The sequence below is a fragment of the Misgurnus anguillicaudatus genome, chromosome 21 (genome assembly GCF_027580225.2).
Source record: "Misgurnus anguillicaudatus chromosome 21, ASM2758022v2, whole genome shotgun sequence".
In the NCBI taxonomy this organism is placed as follows: Eukaryota; Metazoa; Chordata; class Actinopteri; order Cypriniformes; family Cobitidae; genus Misgurnus; species Misgurnus anguillicaudatus.
Window position 1 is genome coordinate 14,992,427 of NC_073357.2, and position 25,916 is coordinate 15,018,342.

Here is a 25,916-nt window from a genome sequence, read left to right on the forward strand (position 1 = left end):
ATGCTGAGTCCGACTGTACCAAATATGTCTGAGTCAAACCTACTTCCTGTCAGCCATTTTGAATTATATTGAACACCTACTTTTTCGAACTCCTCCTAGAGCGCTCGTGTGATTGGCTTGATTTTTGGTATGCATCATCTAGATACACTCTAGACAAAAAGTTATCAAAAGCTTTTCGATAGACCTATCCGTTGTCGTATAACGCATCAAAGAATGCGAGGGCGAGCACGCCAAAATGTGTTTGAGCCTGTATCTTCGCAAAACTTTTGCGTATTAATATGAGACTTGGTATATGTCATAACAGTGATGACCTGAGGGTGCATGCACCATTTCGTCACACTGCCCCCTACTGGTCACGAGATATAAAAAATGTCTATTTTTGCTTATAACTACTGCAAATTTGAATGTAAAATTATGAGACTGGTCTTGTTAGATTTCGTGAGGCATGCCGAGTCAAACGATACCAAATGGTTTTTGGTCGGCCATTTTGTGTGTCGGCCATTTTGAATTTTTCTTTAAGTTCAAGTATTTCAGAAACGCAATTGCGTATTGTTATGAAACTTGGTATGATTCATCAGCAACATGTTCTGGGAGGACTTGTAAACTTTTCGGTGCCCCCTAGTGGTCAAGAGCTATATCTCTGCATCCCTTTATTGTATTTACACCAAATTTGGTGGGTGTCATCACAATCAAGACCTGAGTCACAATTTATTTTTTGGTCAGTGCCCCCTAGTGGTCAAGTCATTTAAGGCTATATCTCTGCATCTCTTTATTGTATTTACACCAAATTTGGTGGGTGTCATCACAATCAAGACCTGAGACACAATTTATTTTTTGGTCAGTGCCCCCTAGTGGTCAAGTCATTTAAGGCTATATCTCCGTATCGCTTTATTGTATTTACACTAAATTTGGTATGTGTCATCACAGTCATGACCTGAGGCACCATCTATTCTTTCGGCACAGTGCCACCTAGTGGTCTCAAGATACGAAAAAATTGTTTTTTTTTTCATAAAACTAATGCAAACTTAGATCTTAAATCATGACAGTCATCACGTATGAATCATTTTTTGCCATGTTTGGCTTGACCCCGGTATCGCTGCTTGCAGCTATATTTAGGGGTCAAGCCCCGAAGGGGCGTAGAACCCTATTGTTATTGTTAGTTTTCTTATTATTATTATTGTTATTCTTGTTCCTCGTTCTTCCACCCAAAAGTCAATGGCAGCCCATAGAACCGTACGTAGGAAAGTTATGAAATTTGGCACACATGTAGAGGACAGTCACAGAAGTTACTATAGCAACATTGGTGTGTCTGACTCAAACCCTCTAGCGCCACCAACAGTCCAAAAATCCACTTATGTTCATGCTCACAACTTGTGACCCGTGAGTCCTAGAAAATAAATTCTTGTTTCCTCTGAATCCTTGGCTCATGATGATTCAGTTGCACATGTTGATGTCATTTGTGTCATGCACATCTTTCCGCCATTTTGAATTTTCCGTAAAACCTACTTTTTCGAACTCCTCCTAGACCGTCCGTCCGATTTGCATGTCCTTTGGTATGTAGCATCTAGAGACACCCCAGACAAAAAGTTATCAAAAGCTGTTTGATAGACCAATGCGTTCTCATATAAATTGACAACATATATGGCGGCGAGCACGCCAAAACGGACGTGTGGCCGTATCTTCGCAAAACTTTATTGTATCGACACGAAACTTGGTATATGTCATTACAGTCATGACCTGAGGGTGCCTGCAACGTTTCGTCACAGCGCCACCTAGTGGTCACGAGATTCGAAAAATGCTTATTTTCGCTTATAACTACTTCAAACTTGAGTCTAAAATCATGAAAGTGGTCTTGTAAGATTCCTTGAGGCATGCCGAGTCAAACGATACCAAACGGTTTTCAGTCGGCCATTTTGGGTGTCGGCCATTTTGAATTTTCTCATTAAGTTCAGTATTTCACAAACAGAATGGCGTATCGCTACGAAATTTGGCATGGTTCATCAGTGACATGTTCTGAGCGCACCTATAAATCTTTAAGACAGCGCCACCTAGTGGTCAGGATATGTAAATAAATTGTTTAAAATCTTTATATCATTTGATTAAATTGCCACACTGACATAAGACTTCACTCTATTGATTCCTTGGCTCATGCTGAGTCTGACTGTACCAAATATGTCTGAGTCAAACCTACTTCCTGTCGGCCATTTTGAATTATATTGAACACCTACTTTTTCGAACTCCTCCTAGAGCGCTCGTGTGATTGGCTTGATTTTTGGTATGCATCGTCTAGAGACACTCTAGACAAAAAGTTATCAAAAGCTTTTCGGTAGACCTATCCGTTGTCGTATAACGCATCAAAGAATGCGAGGGCGAGCACGCCAAAATGTGTTTGAGCCTGTATCTTCGCAAAACTTTTGCGTATTAATATGAGACTTGGTATATGTCATACCAGTGATGACCTGAGGGTGCATGCACCATTTCGTCACACTGCCCCCTACTGGTCACGAGATATAAAAAATGTCTACTTTTGCTTATAACTATTGCAAACTTGAATGTAAAATTATGAGACTGGTCTTGTTAGATTTCTTGAGGCATGCCGAGTCAAACGATACCAAATGGTTTTTGGTCGGCCATTTTGTGTGTCGGCCATTTTGAATTTTTTCTTTAAGTTCAAGTATTTCAGAAACGCAATTGCGTATTGTTATGAAACTTGGTATGGTTCATCAGCAACATGTTCTGGGAGGACTTGTAAACTTTTCGGTGCCCCCTAGTGGTCAAGAGATTTGAAGCTATATCTCTGCATCTCTTTATCGTATTTACACAAAATTTGGTGGGTGTCATCACAATCAAGACCTGAATCACAATTTATTTTTTGGTCAGTGCCCCCTAGTGGTCAAGTCATTTAAGGCTATATCTCTGCATCTCTTTATTGTATTTACACCAAATTTGGTGGGTGTCATCACAATCAAGACCTGAGTCACAATTTATTGTTTGGTTAGTGCCCCCTAGTGGTCAAGTCATTTAAGGCTATATCTCTGTATTGCTTTATCGTATTTACACTCAATTTGGTATGTGTCATCACAGTCATGACCTGAGGCACCATCTATTGTTTCGGCACCGCGCCACCTAGTGTTCTCAAGATACAAAAAAATTCTATTTTTTTCCTAAAACTAATGCAAACTTAGATCTTTAATCATGACAGTCATCACGTATGAATCATTTTTTGCCATGTTTGGCTTGACCCCGGTATCGCTGCTTGCAGCTATATTTGTCCTTGTGTTTGCTGTTCTGTGCTCGTGCGTTTTGTATTCCTTGTCGTGTTCCTTTATTTTTTACATCTGTGAGTATTTAAGAAGATCTAGTCTTTTCTGTTATATGTAGTGTAGAGTTTATTGTTGGTTTATGTTTAGTTTAATGTTAGTTTAGTGTTGCGTTCATCCTGTCTTGTTTTGCCCCCTCGTGGGTTTTGTTTTCCCTGTTTTGTTAATAAATTACTTATTTTTTGTCATGTCTGCATTTGGGTTCGTTCCTTGTTATATTCCTCACAGGTTGCTACACAATTTGAGACCTTTAATGGCTGATTGTTTGAATTGCATGAAATAACCAAGAAAACTCTCTTGCAATGTAGTGAGCAGATCGCATGAAATGTCAGTGTTGTTAAAATGAAGTGTTAACTGTTATTCTTATCAACTGAAGCTTTAAAGTTACCACATTTACACCATTAGTACTTTATACACTAGATTTACATTAGAGAACAACAAGCTGACGTGCTGAGCCACGCGCTGACTGGTGTTTGTTCATTCACGTGTTCACATAAAGTATGACTTTTCTTTCCCATGCACGGAGAAAAGACAGTAACATTAGACATAACTGCGGTGTCCATAATAGTTTACCATGGCTCTCTCTTATAATAATATAACAATTGTAAAACTTTGTTTGTAGTTACCTCTATTCTGGTTAAAAAGGCGAGATTAGTTTGAGAAAAGTGATGCAAGCTCTTTGACGTGCAGCAAAGCTGTTATGAACTAACATCAACAAAAAAGGTCGATAACTTATCATTAGTTACAACAAACATTTAATGCCTATCCAGTTTTGTCGTTTTATCACCTGAATTTGCGTATTTTGCACGGATACTCACTAGCTGTGTCTGAAACCGCTCCCTCGTTCACTCATTCACTATTCCCTATATGGTGCGTGGCAGTTGAGTGCACTATATCAGCAAAGAGTGAACGAAATGAGTGAGCGAATTCGGACGGTGACGTTATTAGCATGCGCCAGAGAGCGCGGACAATTTCGTCATTAACAATTCCCATACCCATCTATCCCAGCTAAAACACGACGTACTAGTTACGTAATTTATTGGTAATTTTTGGTAATTTCATGACTTACCAGCTGGCAACGTAACTGTTACGTCCTATGGAGGTAATTCCATTACCATTACAGTACCAAATCACCACGTCGCCAGTACGGACTCCTTACGTCGCAAGATAACCAAGTACGTCCCAGTTACGTAATAAATTTGTACTATTTTGGTAATTTCATAACTTACTGGCAACGTAACTGTTACGACCTAGGAAGGTAATTTCATTACCATTACAGTACCAAATCACCACCTCGCCAGTACAGACTCCTTACGTCGCAAGATAACCAAGTACGTCCCAGTTACGTAATAAATTCGTACTATTTTGTTAATTTCATAACTTACTGGCAACGTAACTGTTATGTCCTAGGGAGGTAATTTCATTACCATTACAGTACCAAATCACCACGTCGCCAGTACGGACTCCTTACGTCGCAAGATAACCAAGTACGTCCCAGTTACGTAATAAATTCGTACTATTTTGGTAATTTCATAACTTACTGGGAACGTAACTGTTACGTCCCAGGGAGGTAATTTCATTACCTTTACAATTATATAGCCTAAACATTAATTTCGTTTTCTATTTAGGTTAGCTTATTAAAACTTTTCAGTCTCAAAGTTTCCCTTAAATAAGTAAAAATAGATTAAATACACAAGAACTGCCATTTAAATGGGAAACATGAAACAGCACGCGCCTCCCGCCCAGCTGACCTCAACCAGAGCGCGCGACCGTGCGTGCACAGCAGAACGGTGGCTGTCTGACAGGACGCGGTGTTGTTTCTCTGAACTGAGACCCGTTTAAAATACACAAGAACTTATTTTAGTTGCTTAAGAGTTATGAAAACAGCATGTTAACATACTTATTAAGGCTCACAGAATCTCGCCCGACAGTATAAACCGCGTTTTATGCGGCACTGACAGGAATGTTCATCTGACAGGAAATTTCGTTTTATCAGGTAAGATACTAACTTCACAACAAATAAATAGATTTTATGAAAACGTGTAGATATTTTTTAACCTTTATTTATTTTATTGTCTTTATTTTAAAGTTTTGTGGGACACGTTTGGCGTTTTGGACTGGTGAAGGTTAGAGCAGCGTTACCCTGGCAACCGGAACACGAAGAGGACCACGCGCTCTCTCTCCGTCTGACAAAACGCCTGCACAATTCAGAAATTACATTTTAAATTAACTTATATGGAGAATCCATTTAAATGTTCATTTCAACATATGTTTATTTAAATGTTTGTAATGTTCATGTTCAATAAATGAAGTATTCAAGCTCTGAGTCTGTCATTCATATGTTATGGTAACTCTTTTAGTAATGGGCAAATAAGGACAAGTTAAATTAGTTATACTGCAGATGTCCGCCCAAAGAATATTAAATAAAAGATTAAAATTAACTGGTTACTAACATAAAACTTTTAATCCATTACGTTGTCACGACGTGCCCACGACAGGCAGATTACGTTGCAAAGTTACGTGCAGGCGACGGATCCAGGAATTTCACTTTTCCGGTCGCCACGATCGTAACTCGGTTCGTCGCCACGACGTAAGTTTGGTCATCATATTACGTCGACGTTACGTAACAGTTACGTATTTGTGTTAGCTGGGTATATGGTTAAAGACACAAAGGATGGAGGACTAAAAGTTATTGATTTTGACTGCCTTAATGGAACCTTAAAAATAAATTGGATAAAATCTTGGATCAAGCACAGCAACTCTTTTTGGTATTGTATTCCAAAGTCCTTATTCAAGAAAATTGGAGGATTAGAATTTCTTCTTAGAACGGACTTTTGTGTTAATAAATTACCTATTTCAATGTCAGAGTTTCACAAACAAATACTCTTGGAAAATATTATATGTACATAGCTTCTCACCCCATACATCTGTACTCCGGAATAACAGGTATATTTTGCACCGCAACCGATCTCTGTTCTTTGAGGATTGGTAAGGGAGAGACATTTGGTCCATGGCCGACTTAATGGATACCAACGGACATTTTTTAAATTATGAACAATTTTGCATCAAACATAATTTCAAACCCTCAAAATCAGACTTCTCTAAATTATATAAAGCACTACCCCAAGGGTTTGTCCATTTGACAAGAAACATTTTGGCATATTATACAATACAACCACAATTGGCCCCACTTTCAATTCAAGGGATTTATGTTCTGGATAAAAAATGCACTAACCACTTTATCAGAAAATGTTTTACTGATTACCTTTACCCAACAAGCCAGAACAAAAATAACATCCTACAAAAATTTGATAAAGATTCAATCACTAAACTAAGAACATTGTATCTAACACTCCCTATACCTCCAAAAGTGAAAGAAACACACTTCAAAGTAATGAACGATATCTACCCCTCTAAAGGGTTACTGAGTCTTCGCTTTGGTATAGATGAAACTACATGTACTTTCTGTGATAATGATGTTGAAACTACGGACCATGTGTTTTTCTCATGTAACGTGACACAGACTTTTTGGTGTGATATATATAATTGGGTTAAACAACTGTTGTCTTCACTCCCAACCTCTTTCTCTAGTGACGACATAACTTTTGGATTGTTATTGCAAAGCAAGGATGATGAGCTATGTACTAATACAATTGTATGTTTAGCTAAATTCTTCATTCACAAATGTAGAATTGTGAAATCATCTCCCAAATTTGTTGTTTTTTTAAATGAATTCAAACTGTACATGAAATCTTTAAAATTGTTGAAAAGTACTAAAGCACAAAAAATATATGAATCCCTAAAACACTTCCCAACAGATGTAATTAGATGAACAATGTCTGAATTATCCCCTTATCTTTTTTCATCTTTTCTTTTTGTTTGTTTTAATTTTATTATAATTATTTGTTTTGTATTCAAATACATGTGTAATTCCTATTTGCATTAAGAGCTGCTCCCTCAGGCTATATCTTTTCTATATACTAATTTTGAAGAAACAAATCTCATGCAGCCATGTTTGTTTGTAAATTTTGATATTTTCAATAAATAAAAAAAATAAAAAATTCCCATACCCATCTGTAATATACATGTTTAGCTTGAATTTTATGTTAATGTTCATGTGTGATGTTAATTGCATTATATAGTACAAAACAATAAAACAATAAAAACAGCTGCGTGTCTTGTTTGTTTACTTTTTTATTTATATAAAAAATATAAAACACACTACAGTCACATTTATGAAATATTAAATATAAGAGTGTATAAATAAATTAAAGGAGCGGTGAATCAAAAACTCAATTTTAACTTGATAATTTGTTATATAAGAGGTCATCATACTTAAATGAACATCCTGCAAGTTTCAGAACTGAAAACGTCCGTGCTACTGAAATAGAACCGTTTTTGGCACCAAGCCAGCTAAACACTCCAGTGAAAAATTCGGAAATCTATGACGTCAAAGTAGAATTGAAACACCTCCCCATAACCAAAAGGACAAGTCTACTTTTGTAGCCCCGCCCACAGCTTCGTGTGACACACGTGTGTCTTAACGAGTAAACATGTCTTTAAAGATTGACAAATGTAACCAAAATGACTTTTAAATACATTTTTTCTGAGAGACTTTTATTTTGACGCGGTGATCTGTTATGATACCATGGAAACGCATTTTCGGTTGTGGAAGAACCGCATGGGAACAACACAGAAGCTAAATACTTCAATTCAGAGGCTTGAAACATAACATTAGCAATATGCGTGGATAAAGTTTGCTTTTGAAGAAGTTCCAGCTCGTGTGGGGAGTGTTGTTAACGTTGTGTACAAGGATTCATTTGTAAAGAAGTCGATGCTGGATTTGCAGAGAGACTCAGAAGCACCACTTAACGTTATATTGGATCTGACAACAATGACACAGCAGTATAATTCACAGTAAGACATTTTACTTTATTTAAGTTACTGCGTTTCACTATTGCTTTGTTAAAAGAGATTGCTTGATATGTCCTGGCGTAACATCCGTGTCTAAATACGTTTGTTTGACTGTTTTAATTTACTAAAAACATTAAACAATTAATAAAGGTACAACACTTAACAATACGACTGTAATTTAAAGGTAGAAACAGTGTTGGGGGTAACGAGTTACAAAGTAACGGATTACAGTAACTACATTACTTTTTTGGGTAACGAAGTAAAGTAACGCATTACACTAATAATATTGGTAACTACACTACTTTACTAGACTATAGGAACGCGCTTTCCTGCGTTACCCAAGCAGTGTTTGCCTGGGTGTAAAGTTCTGTCTATTTAAGTGGTGCGTGCATGCGTGTCCCTGTACGTGTGCCGTTGCCATAGAGATTGATTTGACGGAGCTGCTGGTGCAAAGGGGAGCGGGAAATGAAGACGGAGGGTTTCAGCCACTGGGGCGATATTCACATTACTTTCAGCGTATTGCTCGAAAGGACAAAAATATTCGTGTGAAATGCACACTATGCCCACACGACAAGTGTCTTTCAACTGCTGACAACGCGATGAGCAACCTGTCTGAGCATTTGTAAGCCCCGCATGGCAATACAACACTTGTGGCGAAAGATCCTGCTTAACTTACCGGTCAGGGATCGAGAGGTCCGAACCCGAAGACGGAATTAGGTAATGAACCTCAATCGAGTCAGAGCATAATTCTTTTTAAAAAATTATTTGAACGTAACCCGAACAGCAATGTCGCGTGCGCTCAATTTATAGAAAAAAGCCAGGAGTCAGGACCGCTGTTTTCTTCATAATCTTACTTCCAAAACTTTTCGGTGTTTGATGTATGGCTGTTACCGCCCTGCCAGACTGTCTTAAATAGAGAAATAAGTTAATTCCTTGATTTGCGTTGTTGATTCATTTATAAATAATTCCCCCAAGGGTTTAGTTTATGCGCAAAAAGCATTAAAATGAATAGAATGTGATGATTACGTCTTTCTTTGGTGAAAAAATAATAAAATAAATAAGCTTATATGAAATGTGTTTCCCTTAAATAATTAGCAAATTAACAAAACGAATTCAAAAGTAGCCTATAGCCTATATGAGTTTATTTTTTGTGTGACGTGCTTCAAACCGATGCAGCACAAAACACTTTTTACCTATTTAAAAAAACACAATGTTTTGTTATTATTGCGAGTGTAACTTTACATAAATAAATTTACACATTACAGTTTTGAATGTTGTTTTACTTTTATTTGTATGACCATAATTTAAGGTAATTTAAGGTAATGCAAAATGCAAGCTCCTCACGCGTTTGCCATCACCCGCGTGGGTTTACACAGGGCAGCGTGAAAGAGACATTAAACTTTAAACATTTAACATTCTACTTGAGTTTTTTTGGACATCCTTTTGCAATCACTGCAATCATATCATCAATTTATAAGGTAATAATAAATATAAGCGCAGCGGTTATGAGTGTTCAAACACTGCTGACCGCTCAGCTGTCAATCAGCCGACCCTCACAAAGTTTCACATTAAATGATAATATATTTGAACAAGCATGGTCCTGTGCTTATTTCTGTCAATGTTCTGCATGAAGATCTTTAAAGGTTTCTACTTACATCACGATTTGCGGTGCGGCCGGTCGCAGTCTTTATGTAAAACGGGTATGAAATAAATTGATGCTGATGTCGGATAACGGGTCAACTGTTATTTTAATCGCGCGGATGCGGGTTATCAAACAGGACTGTGCATGACCCGTATAAGGAAAATGGAATGACAACATGAAAATTATAAAATAGCCTACATGTTTATATTCTGTATGAAACCACCATGGGCGCTAAACTTGCGGTGTTAAAGGGACAGTTCACCCAAAAATAAAAAATTCTGTCATCATTAACTCTCCCTCATTTTGTTACAAACCTGTATAAATGTCTTTGTTCTGGTGAACATGAATGAAAATATTTTGAGGAATGTTTGTAACCAAACCAAGCATGAGCCCCATTCACTTCTATAGTAGGAAAAAATAATACTATGGAAGTGAATGGGGCTCATGAATGGTTTGGTTACAAACATTCCTCAAAATATTTTCATTCATGTTCACCAGAACAAAGACATTTATACAGGTTTGTAACCACATGAGAGTTACAAACCTGATTTTCAAATAAATTATACAGAATTTTAATTTTTGGGCGAACTATAAATCCGATGGGGTCAAAAATTAGGGTGCACCTAACTTTTGTGCTGGTGCACCTAAGAAAAAATGTTAGGCGCACCAGTGCAACCAGTGCAAAAAGTTAGTCTAGAGCCCTGGCCGGTCATTTAAAGTAGTCACTCATCATCAGCCGACCCTGCCTAAACATGTCCATGTATCTATGTGGTAAATTAAGAAAAAGGAAAAAAAAGGAAAGTAAAGTAATAAGTAGTGAAGTTACTTTTCAAATGCAGTAACTAGTAAAGTAATCTCATTACAATTTTAAGAAGTAACTAGTAACTAGTAACTAATTACATTTTTTGAGTAACTACCCCAACACTGGGTAGAAATATACAAAGTTAGTTATAAGGAAGGATTTATCAGCCGCAGTTTAGATTCTGATGCCCGTTTACTGTGTTGTATACGGTAATTTAGGCAAGTTGCGTTTGAAAGGTCAAACACCCAACAAAGCTTATTTTTTATCATATAACTGTGGTATTTAACATTACGTGAATGTAAAAGCAACCTCACAAGCACAATAGAAATATACAAAGTTATTGATAAGGATTTATTAGCCGCAGTTTAGATTCGGATGCACGCTTACTGTGTTTTATACGGTAATTTAGTCACGTCGAGTTTTGTTTCTACTTTAATATACGTATTGTCATTTATGTGTATCATGTTTAGCACCCAGAATCTTTTGTGTCTCAAACATATTTGTGTTCGGCTGCTATTTTTATCACATTAATGTTTTTAAAACATTTCCCTACATGTAATGATGGGGAACGAAGCTGTCCAATCATAGCAGTGGGTGTTTACGTTCAGGTCTTCAATGCGGCCCGCCCCTTCAAACGAACCATTTCTCAAGACAGCCACTAATCCATGTTACAAAATAGCGTATTACTTATTGCTTTTGATGTTTTTGAATGTAAAAACCATGCGAACATCATAAGTAGACATCAGACAACAGTATAAAACAATAAAATCGACAAATTCACCGCCCCTTTAAACATTAAAAAAAAACTGTCAACAAAAACTATACAAATGTGTTAAATACGTTATTTTAACATTTTCGCGGGGTTTCCAGTCAGTGTTCTACAGCGGACTCTTGAGGTAAACCGGGCGTAAAAATGTACTCTGTCTTGTTAGTTTTCGTTCTGATGAAACTTCTTTCCCTGAGGAGAAGAAAACGTAATTTATTAAGAAGAGCAACAGCTCAAAGGCGTGCTTTGTTAGCTCGAAGACGCCACCTATCGGTAAGAAGATATTAGTACATTACACACTACAGTATAACATAACTTCAGATTATCCTTCCAAGTCCTCTAATAATGAACAAAGGTTTACCAATTCAGTAATCATTGTTTCTTATAAGAACTGTGAGAATTTTTTTAATTTATTTTATTTTAGCTGCTACTAGATTGCTGCTGGATGTAGTTATGTTTCAATACATACAATATTTTAAAGAACAAAATTCAACAAAATGTGATTAGTGCATCCTATTATGTGTACAAGTGTCATTATTGCCCATTTATAAAAAATGTACCCTTTCAGTCTGGCACAAGAGCTCCATACTGCCTGCTGAACCAATCAGTGCCTGTCGTCAGGTTGTATCTGGATGGGCAAAGTGATCTGAGGCCAGACTTTCGTCTCAACAGACAAACCCTGACATACCTTATTAACACCCTTCATCAGGATCGTGATCATGGTTGGGGTCAGGATCTAGAAATTCTGGTCTTTCTGTTCTGGCTGGCAAGTGCAACTTCTTACCGGGCTGTTTGCAGAGCATTTGATATGCCCCGTTCAACTGTTCACATGATTGTACACAAAGTTTCAAAACTCCTCCTCCACATCAAACGCAAAGTAATCCACTTCCCATCTTTAGACGAGCTTGAGGAAATCAGCAGAGGCTTTGCAAACCTGGCTGGCAGTCCTGTCTTCAGTTCAATTGCTGGTAGCATTGATGGTTGTCACATTAGAATCAAGCCTCCATCTGCTGATTCTATGTGCTACCTAAATAGAAAATAATTTTATTCCATCCAGCTACAAGCACTCTGTGACCACCAAGGTAAATACCTGGATGTTTTTGTGGGCTATCCCGGATCAGTCCATGACTCCAGGGTGCTCAGAAACAGCACTCTGTATATGAGGGCACTGTACCCACCAGAGGGATACCACATTTTAGGAGATGGAGGATACCCCTGTCTTAGCCACCCAATCTCTCTCATCACACCATATAGAGAGCCACTCCAAAATGCAATTCAGCGTCGCTTCAACTTACACCACGCAAAAGCTCGATCCATCATTGAGAGGTCCTTTGGCATTTTGAAAACAAGGTGGCGGTCCCTTTTTTTTCAAGGCCCTTGAAGTAAAGCCTGAATATGTTCCAGAGGTCATCACTTGCTGTACTATACTGCACAACATCTGCATCACAAATGGTGACATCATGGAGCCAGAGGAAGGAGAACTGCCTGATGATGATCCTGATGACCTGCAAATCAGAGAGCCACAGAGTGGAGAACACACCAGAGACCATTTGGCTGCAGCTGTTTCTGCTCCCGATGATGATGATGATGTTCCTCCAGCCCTAAGACATCATGATTATTTGTGAAATCTGTTAAAATGCACAACCATTCACATGTTATAAGATGACATATGCAACTAGAATATCATTAGTATGCAGTTTATATAATAGTGTAGTTATTTTAGCGAAGTTCAGTAGTTGTGTTTTCCTTCAAAATTTAATTTAAATAATAGCTAATATAAAACAAACTCTAAACTGTACTACATGTTTTTCAATCTTCTTGCTTGTACTTTAATACCATATGTTAATGTGTTTACATGTACATGACATTGTTAATTTGCACTAACAGTTTATATTCCAAGTATAAATAATCCTGTTTTTAAAAGCAAACATGACAACTCCATTTCAATGAAAAAGTTTATTTTTTAACACTTTAAACAGGTACCTTTTTTTAATCAACTTAAGTTCACTTAATAAATTAAAAGTTCACTTTTCGAAACAATGAGTTAACTTATTTGAATATTTTAAATATTTTTTCCACGACAATCTTAACTTTTCACATCTTTTCAACAATTTTTTCTAGAATTGAAAGAAGTCTCTCCTCCCGCATATCTTCTCTTCTCATTCTCTCTTCTGTTCTTTCTGCTTCCCTTTCTAAAAAATCAAGAATGGGATCTGCTGCAAGTCTTTTGGGTGGCCTTGCCTCCCTACTCTCTCTCTGGTTTTGCTGCTCTGGCTCCTTAGGGACTGAATCAGGAGAACTTACTGCAGGAACAATGGAGTTTTCCTCTGATGAGGCAATTAGGATGGGGGGCTGGATAGAAGGCCTCCCACCTATTGCCTCATCCATGAGGTTGAACCACTTCCACGTTCCTGCAGTAGCCTCCCCTGATTCAGTCCCTATCCCAGTTGGTGGCTTCCTCAACTCCTAAAAACATAAGCAAATTAGCAAAGTTTCACAAGGAAATAAAGTACAATCCAACACAGTTTATCAAAAAAGCTCTGACTGGGTAAAGTAATTTAAGGTGAATATTTAAAGGGTTTTTTGACCAAAAAAAAAAAAAGAAAATTCTTTCAATGATCTTCTGTTAACTATCTTCTGGTCAATGCAGGCCTCACTGAGCCATCGGATTTTAATCAACAATATAACAGAATTTTCATTATAACGGGTGTTACATTTCTCCCTATGGTAAGTCCAGGGGGAGGAAGAGCAACAATATTTAAAAAGATAAACCAGGGCAAAAAGAGATCAGGAAGTCAGATTCATGTGCAAACACTGAAAAGTGTATTTATTACAATATTGGTAAAAGACAGCCAATAGAATAAAACAATAAACAAACTAAATAATTGGAGAAGCAAAGTTAAATGTTAAATGAGCAACAATGAATTGTCCCCTCTCCAAAGAGATTAAAGGCCAGACACTATTCTGGACTCACAAAAGACTCAAAGGCACATTCAACCCACTGGTTACTGGAAAGTCTCTGCTGGTTGGAAGTGGTCTGCTCACGGATATCCCTCTTTGCAGACTGAAGACCAAGCCCTTTTATCCTCCAGGCACTGAGTTCTGATTGGGCACACCTGCCACCACTCACTCAATTAATCAGGCACACCTGCTGCTACTCACTCATGTAACTGAAACATAAGGGGAAAAATACTAATAGCTGTGAACACAAAAGAAACTAACACACCCCAAACCATAAACATATCTTAAAGGGAAATTCCGCCTTGAAATGATCCTAGGGTTAATAACAAACGTGTACCGAGTTCGACCGTTCACTGGAGTTTGTTTTCATGCTAGTCCAACGTGACCAGTGTTGTTGCTAAACGCAAATTAGCATGTTATGGTAGCCTTCGGGGCATCAGTGCATTAAAAACGAAATCGCTATGTCTATACTACTAATAATGCTCAAAATAACCCCACACTTGCACTGTAGCGCAGTGGGGGTCTCTGTATGTGGACCGAGGCATTGGGAGCTTTGCAGGTGTACAGGCAGTTTATTAAAAAGAAACATTTACCGTTCACGTCTGGATCACATATCCATGCGGGCGTCATCTTGGGAAAACTAAACTCTCGCGTGAAACGTTGTTGCCCTGAACAGGTGTTGTGCTTTCACGCGAGAGTTCAGTTTTCCCAAGATGGAGAGAGATTATTGTAATTACAGACCAACACAAATCCATAAGCTTTGAATGTTTATGATCTTCTGGCATATTTGTGACCATTAACAAGCAAAATAATGGCAGTCAGTACAAAAACAAGTGAACAGATGCCAAGGGAAAACAAATATTAAATCCCTGGACTTGATGAATAAAAGGTATCACAAAACATTTTAAGATATCCCAAGATAGCACAGATCTGACCAAATATAACATTCACATACAATTATGCATATTTAATCCACAATCCATTCGTGTATGGTGGTGTTTTCCAAATGGTGGCAATACACAGAGATGTATTGTGGATTCAAATGTGCATAATTGTCTGTGAATGTTATACTCTGTCAACTCCGTGGTACTTTCTGTGGAGTCTAACAACTTGTTTCCATTTGATCATATTTACAAATGTACTATTCACGAATTATAAAAAATATATTTTTAGATTTCACAAAGGATGTAGAGCAAATCTGTATGCAAATATCTTACCTTGTATGTTTTTTTTAAATTTTCCCACTTTTTGGCCGCTCTGGCAGGGGATACCACACCCAGCAGGTCCATCTCCTTCAGTACTGTTCTGTAGTACACATAACGTAATGCTTTACACATTACACAAATGATCATTGGCTGTTCTTTTTAAAATTAGCCGTCTAACATCCTCATCCGTCCCTAAAGCAAACAAAAAATTCGTAAATAGATAATTTTCTAAGTCGTAGGTAAAAATACTGTAAGTTACGTTCACTAACATATATGACAACAATTGACCATCTTTTCATGTGTTGAATACAACTGCAGATTTAATGGTTCCCGCAGTAAATGGTGTGTAAAAAGTAATTACTGTGCCACCAAATACGTGACTAGAATGTCAAAATAACTTTCCAAATATGTTTTAATTAATAAAAGTTGCACTTACATTTGTAAAAGTTGCCTCCTCCTGAGTTGCCGTTGCCGTCCGCCATAACTGACTTTCGCGCTGTATCGCGTTGGATTCTGGGAAACAGCGCTTTAACGAGTGTACATCGGTTGTACACTCAAAATCAGAGAGGATTGTGGGTAAAAGTAGGGAACGAATTTAGGGAATGACGTCGTTCACTTAGAATTCGGACACCACTACAAAATGGCCGACACCCCATATAGTGCACTATATAGTGGATAGGGAGCGGTTTCAGACACAGCTACTCTCTCGCTTCATAACGGTTAAGAATGTTGCTGGGTAACGGGAACAACAACAGTAGTTGTTGTTATTTTTATTATTATTTATTACTGGTGCTCTTTGCAGTTAACTACATGTGTGATTTCTTATATAATAGAAATCTAATTAGTCAAATATGATCCTATAGGTCAAAATTAAATTTCGATAGGGTGTATAACAATGTCAAACAGGATTTGTAAAATCAAATACAATCCTAAAGGATACACTGAAAATCCACTAAAATAAATCTGAATGTCCAATATGATTGTATAATCCTTTAGAATCATACAGGACAAATTAAAATCCATTAAAATAAAGCTGAATGCCCAATAGGATTTTAAGAATCCTTTAGAATCCTACAAGACAAAGTTAAAATCCACTAAAATATATATGAATGTCCAATAGGATTTTAAGAATCCTTTAGAATCCTACAAGACAAAGTTAAAATCCACTAAAATATATCTAAATGTCCAATAGGATTTTAAGAATCCTTTAGAATCCTACAAGACAAAGTTAAAATCCACTAAAAGATATCTGAATGTCCAATAGGATTTTAAGAATCCTTTAGAATCCTACAATGTTCTATGAAATTCTAATAGGATTTTTTGACAAGGGTTGTGTGGTAATTGTGTGGTATTGTGTTGTTTTTGGGACACTTTACCACAAGATTTTGTTGTAACGTCTGTTATATTCCTGCAGTAATCTTGTGGTATTACTTTCATATTTCTGTAGTATTTACCACAGAATTTTGTTGTAAAGTATGTAATATTCTTGTGGGATTGTGTGGTATTACTTTCATATTTCTGCGGAAATTACCACAGGATTCTGTTATATAATATTCTTGTAGTATTCCTGTAATATTCTTGTGGTATGACTTTCATATTTCTGTAGTATTTACCACAGGTATTATGTTGTTTTTGGGACACTTTACCACAGGATTTTGTTGTACCGTGTAACAGAGCGGCAGGTAGTAGATGTTATGAGTTTTTTCCTCTACCTTTTCTGCTAACCCGTCATGACGGGGGCGTGAGAAAGCAAAATATTCTGAATAAAAGGGGAAAATAGCACGTCTAGGTGGCAGTATTCCAAAAGCAGATCTTCAGCAGGATACGTGATCGTAAGCGGGATGACGTGACGAGTGACGCCTCACGTGAGTTCAGTCTGTGTTTCCGGACATGCTGCGGTTTGTTTGGAGAGGAGTGATGAGATCGGTAACTTTCCGAAAGAGTTTTCTTTGAAGCCTACTCCAGTCTAAAGTGTGTCAGAGATTTACACGGAGATTCACGCCACGCTATACGGACACATCGTCGATCTCGCTGTATCACCACTAAGCCTGCGATCTGCTGAGAAACTGGTCAGTGCCTCCCTGCATACTCTGTTTACACACACACACACACACACACACACACACACATACACGCACACATGTTTACAGTATACTCACGTAAATAAACATTCACGTAATAAACATTCACTTTTTTCCTCTATAAGAGTTAAAGCGTCAGTACTCTTTGAATATAGGTGTTTTGTATGCAAAATGTTTATTTGTTTACAATTGAAATTAGTTTATTTATTTTTATTTTTCTCTTCTTTCCCGGCGTACATGCTTACTGTACATGAAAATAGTGAGACTGCTTCTGTGTAAAGGACACCCACTATTTCCAGCATTATTCTTCTTCTATACTATTTCAAGACTGTTTGTTGAGATGACATTTCAGAGACTTTAAAGGACTGTCTTGGGGTATTTAAAACCTTTAATTTTCTTTCCTGTATCTACATCCAATATCACTGTGCTTACTGTGTAATGTACTGGGTTTAAACTGACTTAAAATATGCACATTCATGTGAAACAATGATGGGTTAAAATGAGTGGTTATATTTATTTCCTGTATTTACATCCAATATAACCAGGCTTAGTGTGTTTGTATTTTGAGCAAGTCGTGAAAGGCCTAAACCCTGCTATTACACATCACTGTTTAAAGGCTTATCACTGTGTTGTGAATTTAAATGTTTTGTTTGTTGTTGCTTTTTTTTTACTCTTCCATATTATAAAGAAATAATATCATACTCTGTTGGTTGTTTTCTCTGACAAATACAAAGTATTATTATTATCATTTTTTGTATGTAACTGGTGTTTTTTTTGTAAGCTGAGCTATCCGGAACATTACAATTGACAGTAAATGCTGTCTGGCGCCGGAACCCCAAATGTATTTTCTATAACCTGTAGTTACCGGGTGTTGCCACCGTTACAGAAGTGGCGCCCGAACAGGGACGTGAATAACTTGAATAACTTAAATAACCTGAATAACTTGAATGACGTAAAAGGGTTTGAAACCCATTGGTTTTGAATAATGCATTACCCATGTATATTTTTTTTTGTGAACTAAGCATTCTTTGGAAATTGTTTTGCTGAATAAAATCAGTGTACAGGGGAAAGTGATGGTAAACTTTTGCTGAAATTGATTTAATCTTATTTTACTTTTGTTTTTGCTTGTGAGTGTGTGGGGTACAAAAAGGGGAAAAATCAACTCAGGCACACTAAAGTGTAATCCGACTTTATTTCATTCCACTACATATCCCATTAATTTCATACATACATACATTACAAACATGGCCACTACTCCTCTTTCCCCCTCAACCTCTGTGGTCATAGATCCTGTAGACATAGCTACACCAGTCTGGCCACCAGTGCCACCAAAGCTAGTTCCCTTGATACGTGCCTCCACATCCCAAACACCGACACAGTTCAGTAGGTCCTTCCCAAGGCCTCAGGTGGACTTTGCCTCTGCACCACTAGGTGGCTCTATTCCTTTCCAGTCAGATCCTATGCAACTTTGCTCATCTTCTGATGGTTCCCCATCATCTCCAGTACTACAGCATGGACTGCCTGGTTATCTTCCCACACCTGGGAGAGAAATACCTCAGCTTACAGCTCAAGTTCAGGGAAATTGGGATTATGTGATGAATTGTTTGAAATACCAGAATAAAGCTACACAAGATCTTACCCATGAAGTCACAAAAACCATGTCTTTACATGATACACAGCTTACCACTCTGACAGCAAAAGTAGAGTCGAATCATCAGCACCTTCTAAACACCATAATGCGACATAAACATGATGAAGAGGAACACACAGATCAGCTGATCAAAGCCATAAAGGTGATGGTGACAGGAGAGCTACAGAAGAGTGAAAGTACCATGCTTTCCGAAATCCGATTTATGGTGGAACAAGCTCAGCTAGAGTTGCAGAGAGATTTTCGAACCACCATGGAGAACTCACAGAAGGAGTATCAACAGCTAACTAAAGAGATTCGTCAATGTAGCACTCAAATGCAGGACTTGGACAATCACTTCAAAGAGCTACAAATAGAAGTGAATGAGTGTTTTCATTCTCCCAAGGAAACTGTGATAAACCAACAAAGTACAGCAGCACAAACATCTTCTCAAACTCTTCCATCTTCTTCATCTTCAGTGACTGCACCCATAGTGCATCAAACCCCCATTGTTAAGACAGATCATTTAAGGTTAACTTTCCCAACGTTCGGAAGACCATCAGATGACTCTGATCCTTTGTTATATTTAGCACGCTGTCAGGATTTCTTGGTCTTACACCCCTTGGATAATGCAGATATATTGGCTACTTTCCGCACGGTTCTGTATGGCACTGCTCGGGACTGGTGGGAGGTTGCTCGATTGTCCGTTGCAAATTGGAATGAATTCGAAGCCGCGTTTCTTTCCGCATTTCTCTCTGAAGACTATGAAGATGAATTAGCAGAACGGGTCCGAACTAAAACACAAGGAGAAAGGGAATCAATCCGGGATTTCGCTTTTACGTATAGAGCTTTGTGTAAACGATGGAAACCTGCCCTTACAGAAAGTGAGTTAGTGAAATTGATACTTAAGAATACCAAACCTTACCTTGCAAGTCAACTTCGCAGTAGGGTAAACACTGTGGATGAATTAGTGAAATTAGGCTTACAACTGGAAAAGGATCATGCACCCCAACTGCACCATGAGGGTCGGATGACACACTCCAATACCCAAAGACCTACCTCTAATCGGCCAACTGATAAACCGCCAGTACAATGTTGGAGATGCAAAGGAGAACACCCACCTGGAAATTGTCCATTATATTCTACTCTTCAATTTACACAGCCTTCCCATCAGCCTCAGACTACTGGGAATAAACGCTCTAGCTCTGCTCAATCTCAGAAGACCGGTGGTCTACATTCTAATAATGCCATGACTGTCTCAATTCCTACAGAGACATCAACTACATCTGAAACATTCTCTACCCCGGCCACAAATGAAAGTGTTCCTATACCACAACAGTTAGTTGTTCCAATTGGTATCAGAGCCTGGGAAGGAAAGGCTATCATCGATACAGGATCAAGTTATACTCTTCTTCATGAATACTTATGGAAGGAGCTTCATCCTCTTGACAAACTTCAACCCTGGACACTTGGCCCACTCTACTTAGCTAATGGTGAGGCTGAAGTACCCTTAGGTTGGCTAAATACCCAAGTCACACTGCACAACAAAGTTTTTCACTTGCGGGTTGCTGTTCTTACATCTAAAGCCCTAGCATACTCCGTAGTGTTGGGACTGGACTTCATTTTTTCCAGTGGACTTCAGATAAATGTAGCTGACCGAAAGTATGCATTTCAGTCAAATTCTAATGAAGAATATCTTTTCCAGCCAGGACAAGCTAGTGTTCCAAAGGAAAAATTTCATCACACAAAAAGAAAACAACACTTCAAAAGGTCCAACCAGACACTTTCACTACTGAGCAGTATACCCCCAACATACCTTCCCACAGTATCTCCTGAAATCGCAGATGACACAACTTTAATTTCAGCTGCAGTTTCAAAAGCACACTTACCACCAGAAGGAAAAGAACAGTTATTGCATCTTTTAACATCTAATTCAAAAGTTTGTACTCACCAGCTCGGTAGGACTACCGTTCTTCAGCATCACATTTACACTACCCATCCTGTACCCATAAAACAATGAGCATATCGGGTAACGCCTGAAAAGCAAGCAGTTATTGCAGAACAATTAAAGGAAATGTTGGAGAAGGGCATTGTGGAACCTTCACATTCTGCATGGGCATCACCGGTTGTGTTGGTCCCCAAGAAAGATGGAACTGTCAGATTCTGTGTAGATTATCGCAACGTTAATGCTATCACCGAAATGGATGCTTATCCATTACCAAATATCACTGAAATCCTAGAATCTCTTTCAGGTGCAGCCATATTTTCTACCATTGATCTGAATAGCGGTTACTGGCAGGTAATGATGGACCAAGAGAGCAAGACCAAAACTGCCTTCACCACTGCCTCAGGCTTATATGAATTTAATGTCATGCCTTTTGGGTTGAAAAATGCTCCCGCAACGTTCCAGAGGTTAATGGAAACTGTCCTGGGAGAGCTGCGAGGGAAGATATGCTTCGTGTATATTGATGACATAATCATATATTCACCCTCTCTGACTCAGCACTTTCATGATTTACAAACTGTTCTTACCCATTTGCATTCCGCTGGTCTAACCATTAACCTCAAAAAGAGTAAATTCTGTCTTCAGGAATTAACCTTTCTTGGACATGTAGTCAGTCTTCAAGGTGTCTCTGCTGATCCAAGCAAAGTAGAAGCTATCAGATCCTATCCGGTGCCTAAGAACCTAAAAAAAGTTCAGCGATTCCTTGGGTTAGCCGGATGGTATCACCGTTTTGTACCACATTTTTCTCAACTGGCTGAACCCATAAATGCCTTAAAGAAAAAAGGACATAGATTTGAGTGGACCCCTCTATGTCAGTCAGCCTTTAATCAGTTAAAAGCTTGTTTAATCTCTCCACCCATCCTCGGTCATCCAGACCTTAGGCAACCCTTTGTAGTATACACTGATGCCAGTGATTCTGGACTGGGAGCTGTGTTAACTCAAAGAAAAGGGACAAACCATGAAGAAGTGATTGCCTACGCAAGTCGTGCTTTGAACAAAGCCGAGTCTCATTACTCCACAACTGAAAAAGAATGCCTCGCTGTGGTTTGGGCTTTAGAGAGATGGCAACATTATTTGGAGCCTAAAATGTTCACCATTGTGACGGACCATTCAGCATTGCAGTGGGTAATGAACTCCACTAAAACAACTAGCCGACTGATCCGATGGGCTCTACGCTTACAAAAATTCGACTTTGTGGTTGAGTTCCGAAAAGGAAAACTTAAAGCTGCACCAGACGCATTATCACGGATGCATGTCAAGCCAGGTTGTTGTATAATCTCTGCTCAGAAAGATGATCTGGAATTGCCCATTCCTCTTGATGTACTCTGGCAAGAGCAACACAAGGATCCAGAGATCACTCAGATTTTTCAAAAAATGGCAGAAATTGACTATGCTCTGAAAGAAAATTTTGAAGTGGTAGAAGACAAACTGTATTATGTCACTCACCTGAACAGCAACCAAACCCATTACAGAGTGTACGTTCCCCGCAGTTTAGTTGAGACCATCTTGCAGTATTACCATTCCCATCCATTAAGTGGACACGTTGGAATCTACAAAACCTCCAAAAGGTTACACAGTGTAGCTTATTGGCCTGGAATGTGGACAGATGTAAAGCAGTATGTCAAGAAATGTGAAAAATGCCAGACTCTCAAGAGTGATAACAAAAAACCTGCTGGTAAAATTCAACAAGTTACTACAACACATCCAAATCACATGATCGGAGTTGACATTATGGGACCCTTACCCCGTAGTACTCACCAAAATTAACATCTACTAGTCTTTGTAGATTATTACTCACGGTGGATTGAATTGTATCCCATGCGGAAAGCTACAGCACAAACTGTTGCAGATCTTCTCCGAAGAGAGATTCTAACCCGCTGAGGAGTTCCTGATTTTCTCTTATCAGATCGAGGATCTCAGTTTATGTCTGCTGTATTCAAAGAAGTGTGTGAAAAGTGGGGAGTAACTCAAAAAATGACTACTGCTTATCACCCCCAAACAAATATGACAGAACGCGTCAACAGGACCTTAAAGCAAATGATTGCGTCATACGTCAATGAAAATCACAAAAAATGGGATCAGTACTTACCTGAGTTAAGATTTGCTGTCAACACAGCAGTCCAGGAAACTATCGGGATGACACCAGCCGAACTCCACCTTGGTAGGAAGCTGCCAGGGCCCATGGACAAATTGTTACAAGGTACCGATCTTTGTCCCACTGAACCCTCGTACGATCTGGTGAAACACTTAGCTCAACTGAAAACCAGAGCAAACGAGTGCTGTAAAAAAGCCCAGGTACGACAACTTAGAAGTTACAACAAAAAACGACGTGACGTTTCCTTTAAGGAAAAGGATAGAGTGTGGGTGAGAGCATTTCCACAGTCAAGTGCAGCTCGCAGTTTCAGCGCCAAACTTGCTTCAAAATGGAAAGGACCCTATCGGGTAATCATGGAGTTGGGGCCATTGAATTATCGAGTAGCTTTGGAGGCTACTGGAGAGGATGTTCACACAGTCCATGTGTGTAACTTAAAACCTTGCTTTCCTACGGCTGAAGAGTTGGAGGTCAAGGAAAAACAGCGTCTCTTTGAAATCTTCCAGGAATCCACGGACGATGAGGAAGAATTCCAGGGATTTTGATGATACTTCCTTTTCTAACAACCTTGGGTTGTTTCTTTTAGGGGGGGAGAAGGTATAACAGAGCGGCAGGTAGTAGATGTTATGAGTTTTTTCCTCTACCTTTTACTCTGCTAACCCGTCATGACGGGGGCGTGAGAAAGCAAAATATTCTGAATAAAAGGGGAAAATAGCACGTCTAGGTGGCAGTATTCCAAAAGCAGATCTTCAGCAGGATACGTGATCGTAAGCGGGATGACGTGACGAGTGACGCCTCACGTGAGTTCAGTCTGTGTTTCCGGACATGCTGCGGTTTGTTTGGAGAGGAGTGATGAGATCGGTAACTTTCCGAAAGAGTTTTCTTTGAAGCCTACTCCAGTCTAAAGCGTGTCAGAGATTTACACGGAGATTCACGCCACGCTATACGGACACATCGTCGATCTCGCTGTATCACCACTAAGCCTGCGATCTGCTGAAAAAACTGGTCAGTGCCTCCCTGCATACTCTGTTTACACACACACACACACACACACATACACGCACACATGTTTACAGTATACTCACGTAAATAAACATTCACGTAATAAACATTCACTTTTTTCCTCTATAAGAGTTAAAGCGTCAGTACTCTTTGAATATAGGTGTTTTGTATGCAAAATGTTTATTTGTTTACAATTGAAATTAGTTTATTTATTTTTATTTTTCTCTTCTTTCCCGGCGTACATGCTTACTGTACATGAAAATAGTGAGACTGCTTCTGTGTAAAGGACACCCACTATTTCCAGCATTATTCTTCTTCTATACTATTTCAAGACTGTTTGTTGAGATGACATTTCAGAGACTTTAAAGGACTGTCTTGGGGTATTTAAAACCTTTAATTTTCTTTCCTGTATCTACATCCAATATCACTGTGCTTACTGTGTAATGTACTGGGTTTAAACTGACTTAAAATATGCACATTCATGTGAAACAATGATGGGTTAAAATGAGTGGTTATATTTATTTCCTGTATTACATCCAATATAACCAGGCTTAGTGTGTTTGTATTTTGAGCAAGTCGTGAAAGGCCTAAACCCTGCTATTACACATCACTGTTTAAAGGCTTATCACTGTGTTGTGAATTTAAATGTTTTGTTTGTTGTTGTTTTTTTTTTTTTTTACTCTTCCATATTATAAAGAAATAATATCATACTCTGTTGGTTGTTTTCTCTGACAAATATTAAGTATTATTATTATAATTTTTTGTATGTAACTGGTGTTTTTTTTGTAAGCTGAGCTATCCGGAACATTACAATTGACAGTAAATGCTGTCTGGCGCCCGAACCCCAAATGTATTTTCTATAACCTGTAGTTACTGGGTGTTGCCACCGTTACAACCGTCTGTAATATTCTTATGGTATTACTTTCATATTTCTATTGTATTTACCACAGGATTTTGTTGTATAATATTCTTGTGGTATTCCTGTAATATTCTTGTGGTATTACTTTCATATTTCTATAGTTTTTACCACAGGATTGTGTTATATAATATTCTTATGGTATTACTTTCATATTTCTATAGTATTTACCACAGGATTTTGTTGTATAATATTCTTGTGGTATTCCTGTAATATTCTTGTGGTTTTACTTTCATATTTCTATAGTATTTACCACAGGATTGTGTTATATAATATTATTGCGGTATTCCTGTAATATTCTTGTGGTATTACTTTCATTTTTCTGTAGTATTTACCACAGGATTTTGTTGAAAAGTGTATAATATTCCTGCAGTATTCCTGTAATATCCTTGTGGTATTACTTTCATATTTCTGCGGTATTTCATCTTTTACCCTGGCTGTGAATTAATGTAAGACAAATGCAAGAATTAGTGCAAAACGTCTGTGGATTTTATTAAACAAACCCCGTAAAATCACTTATAAGAAAATAGAGGCAACGGTTTCATCAGTGAATATCTGGTCCTTCTGCTTTCCCCCTTCATGC

The 25,916-nt window shown here is 38.2% G+C and overlaps 1 protein-coding gene and 1 long non-coding RNA gene across 2 annotated transcripts in view; both read left to right on the forward strand.

The window, feature by feature from the left end:
* The window catches only part of LOC129447580 (uncharacterized), a 253,528-nt gene that overhangs the window by 107,918 nt on the left and 119,694 nt on the right, over positions 1–25,916 (forward strand). The gene's annotated exons all lie outside the window — the stretch shown is intronic.
* LOC129436511 (uncharacterized) lies at positions 4,329–5,639 on the forward strand. The gene is made up of 2 exons (XR_008641848.2): positions 4,329–5,316; positions 5,410–5,639. It is a non-coding gene; the product is annotated as an uncharacterized lncRNA (long non-coding RNA).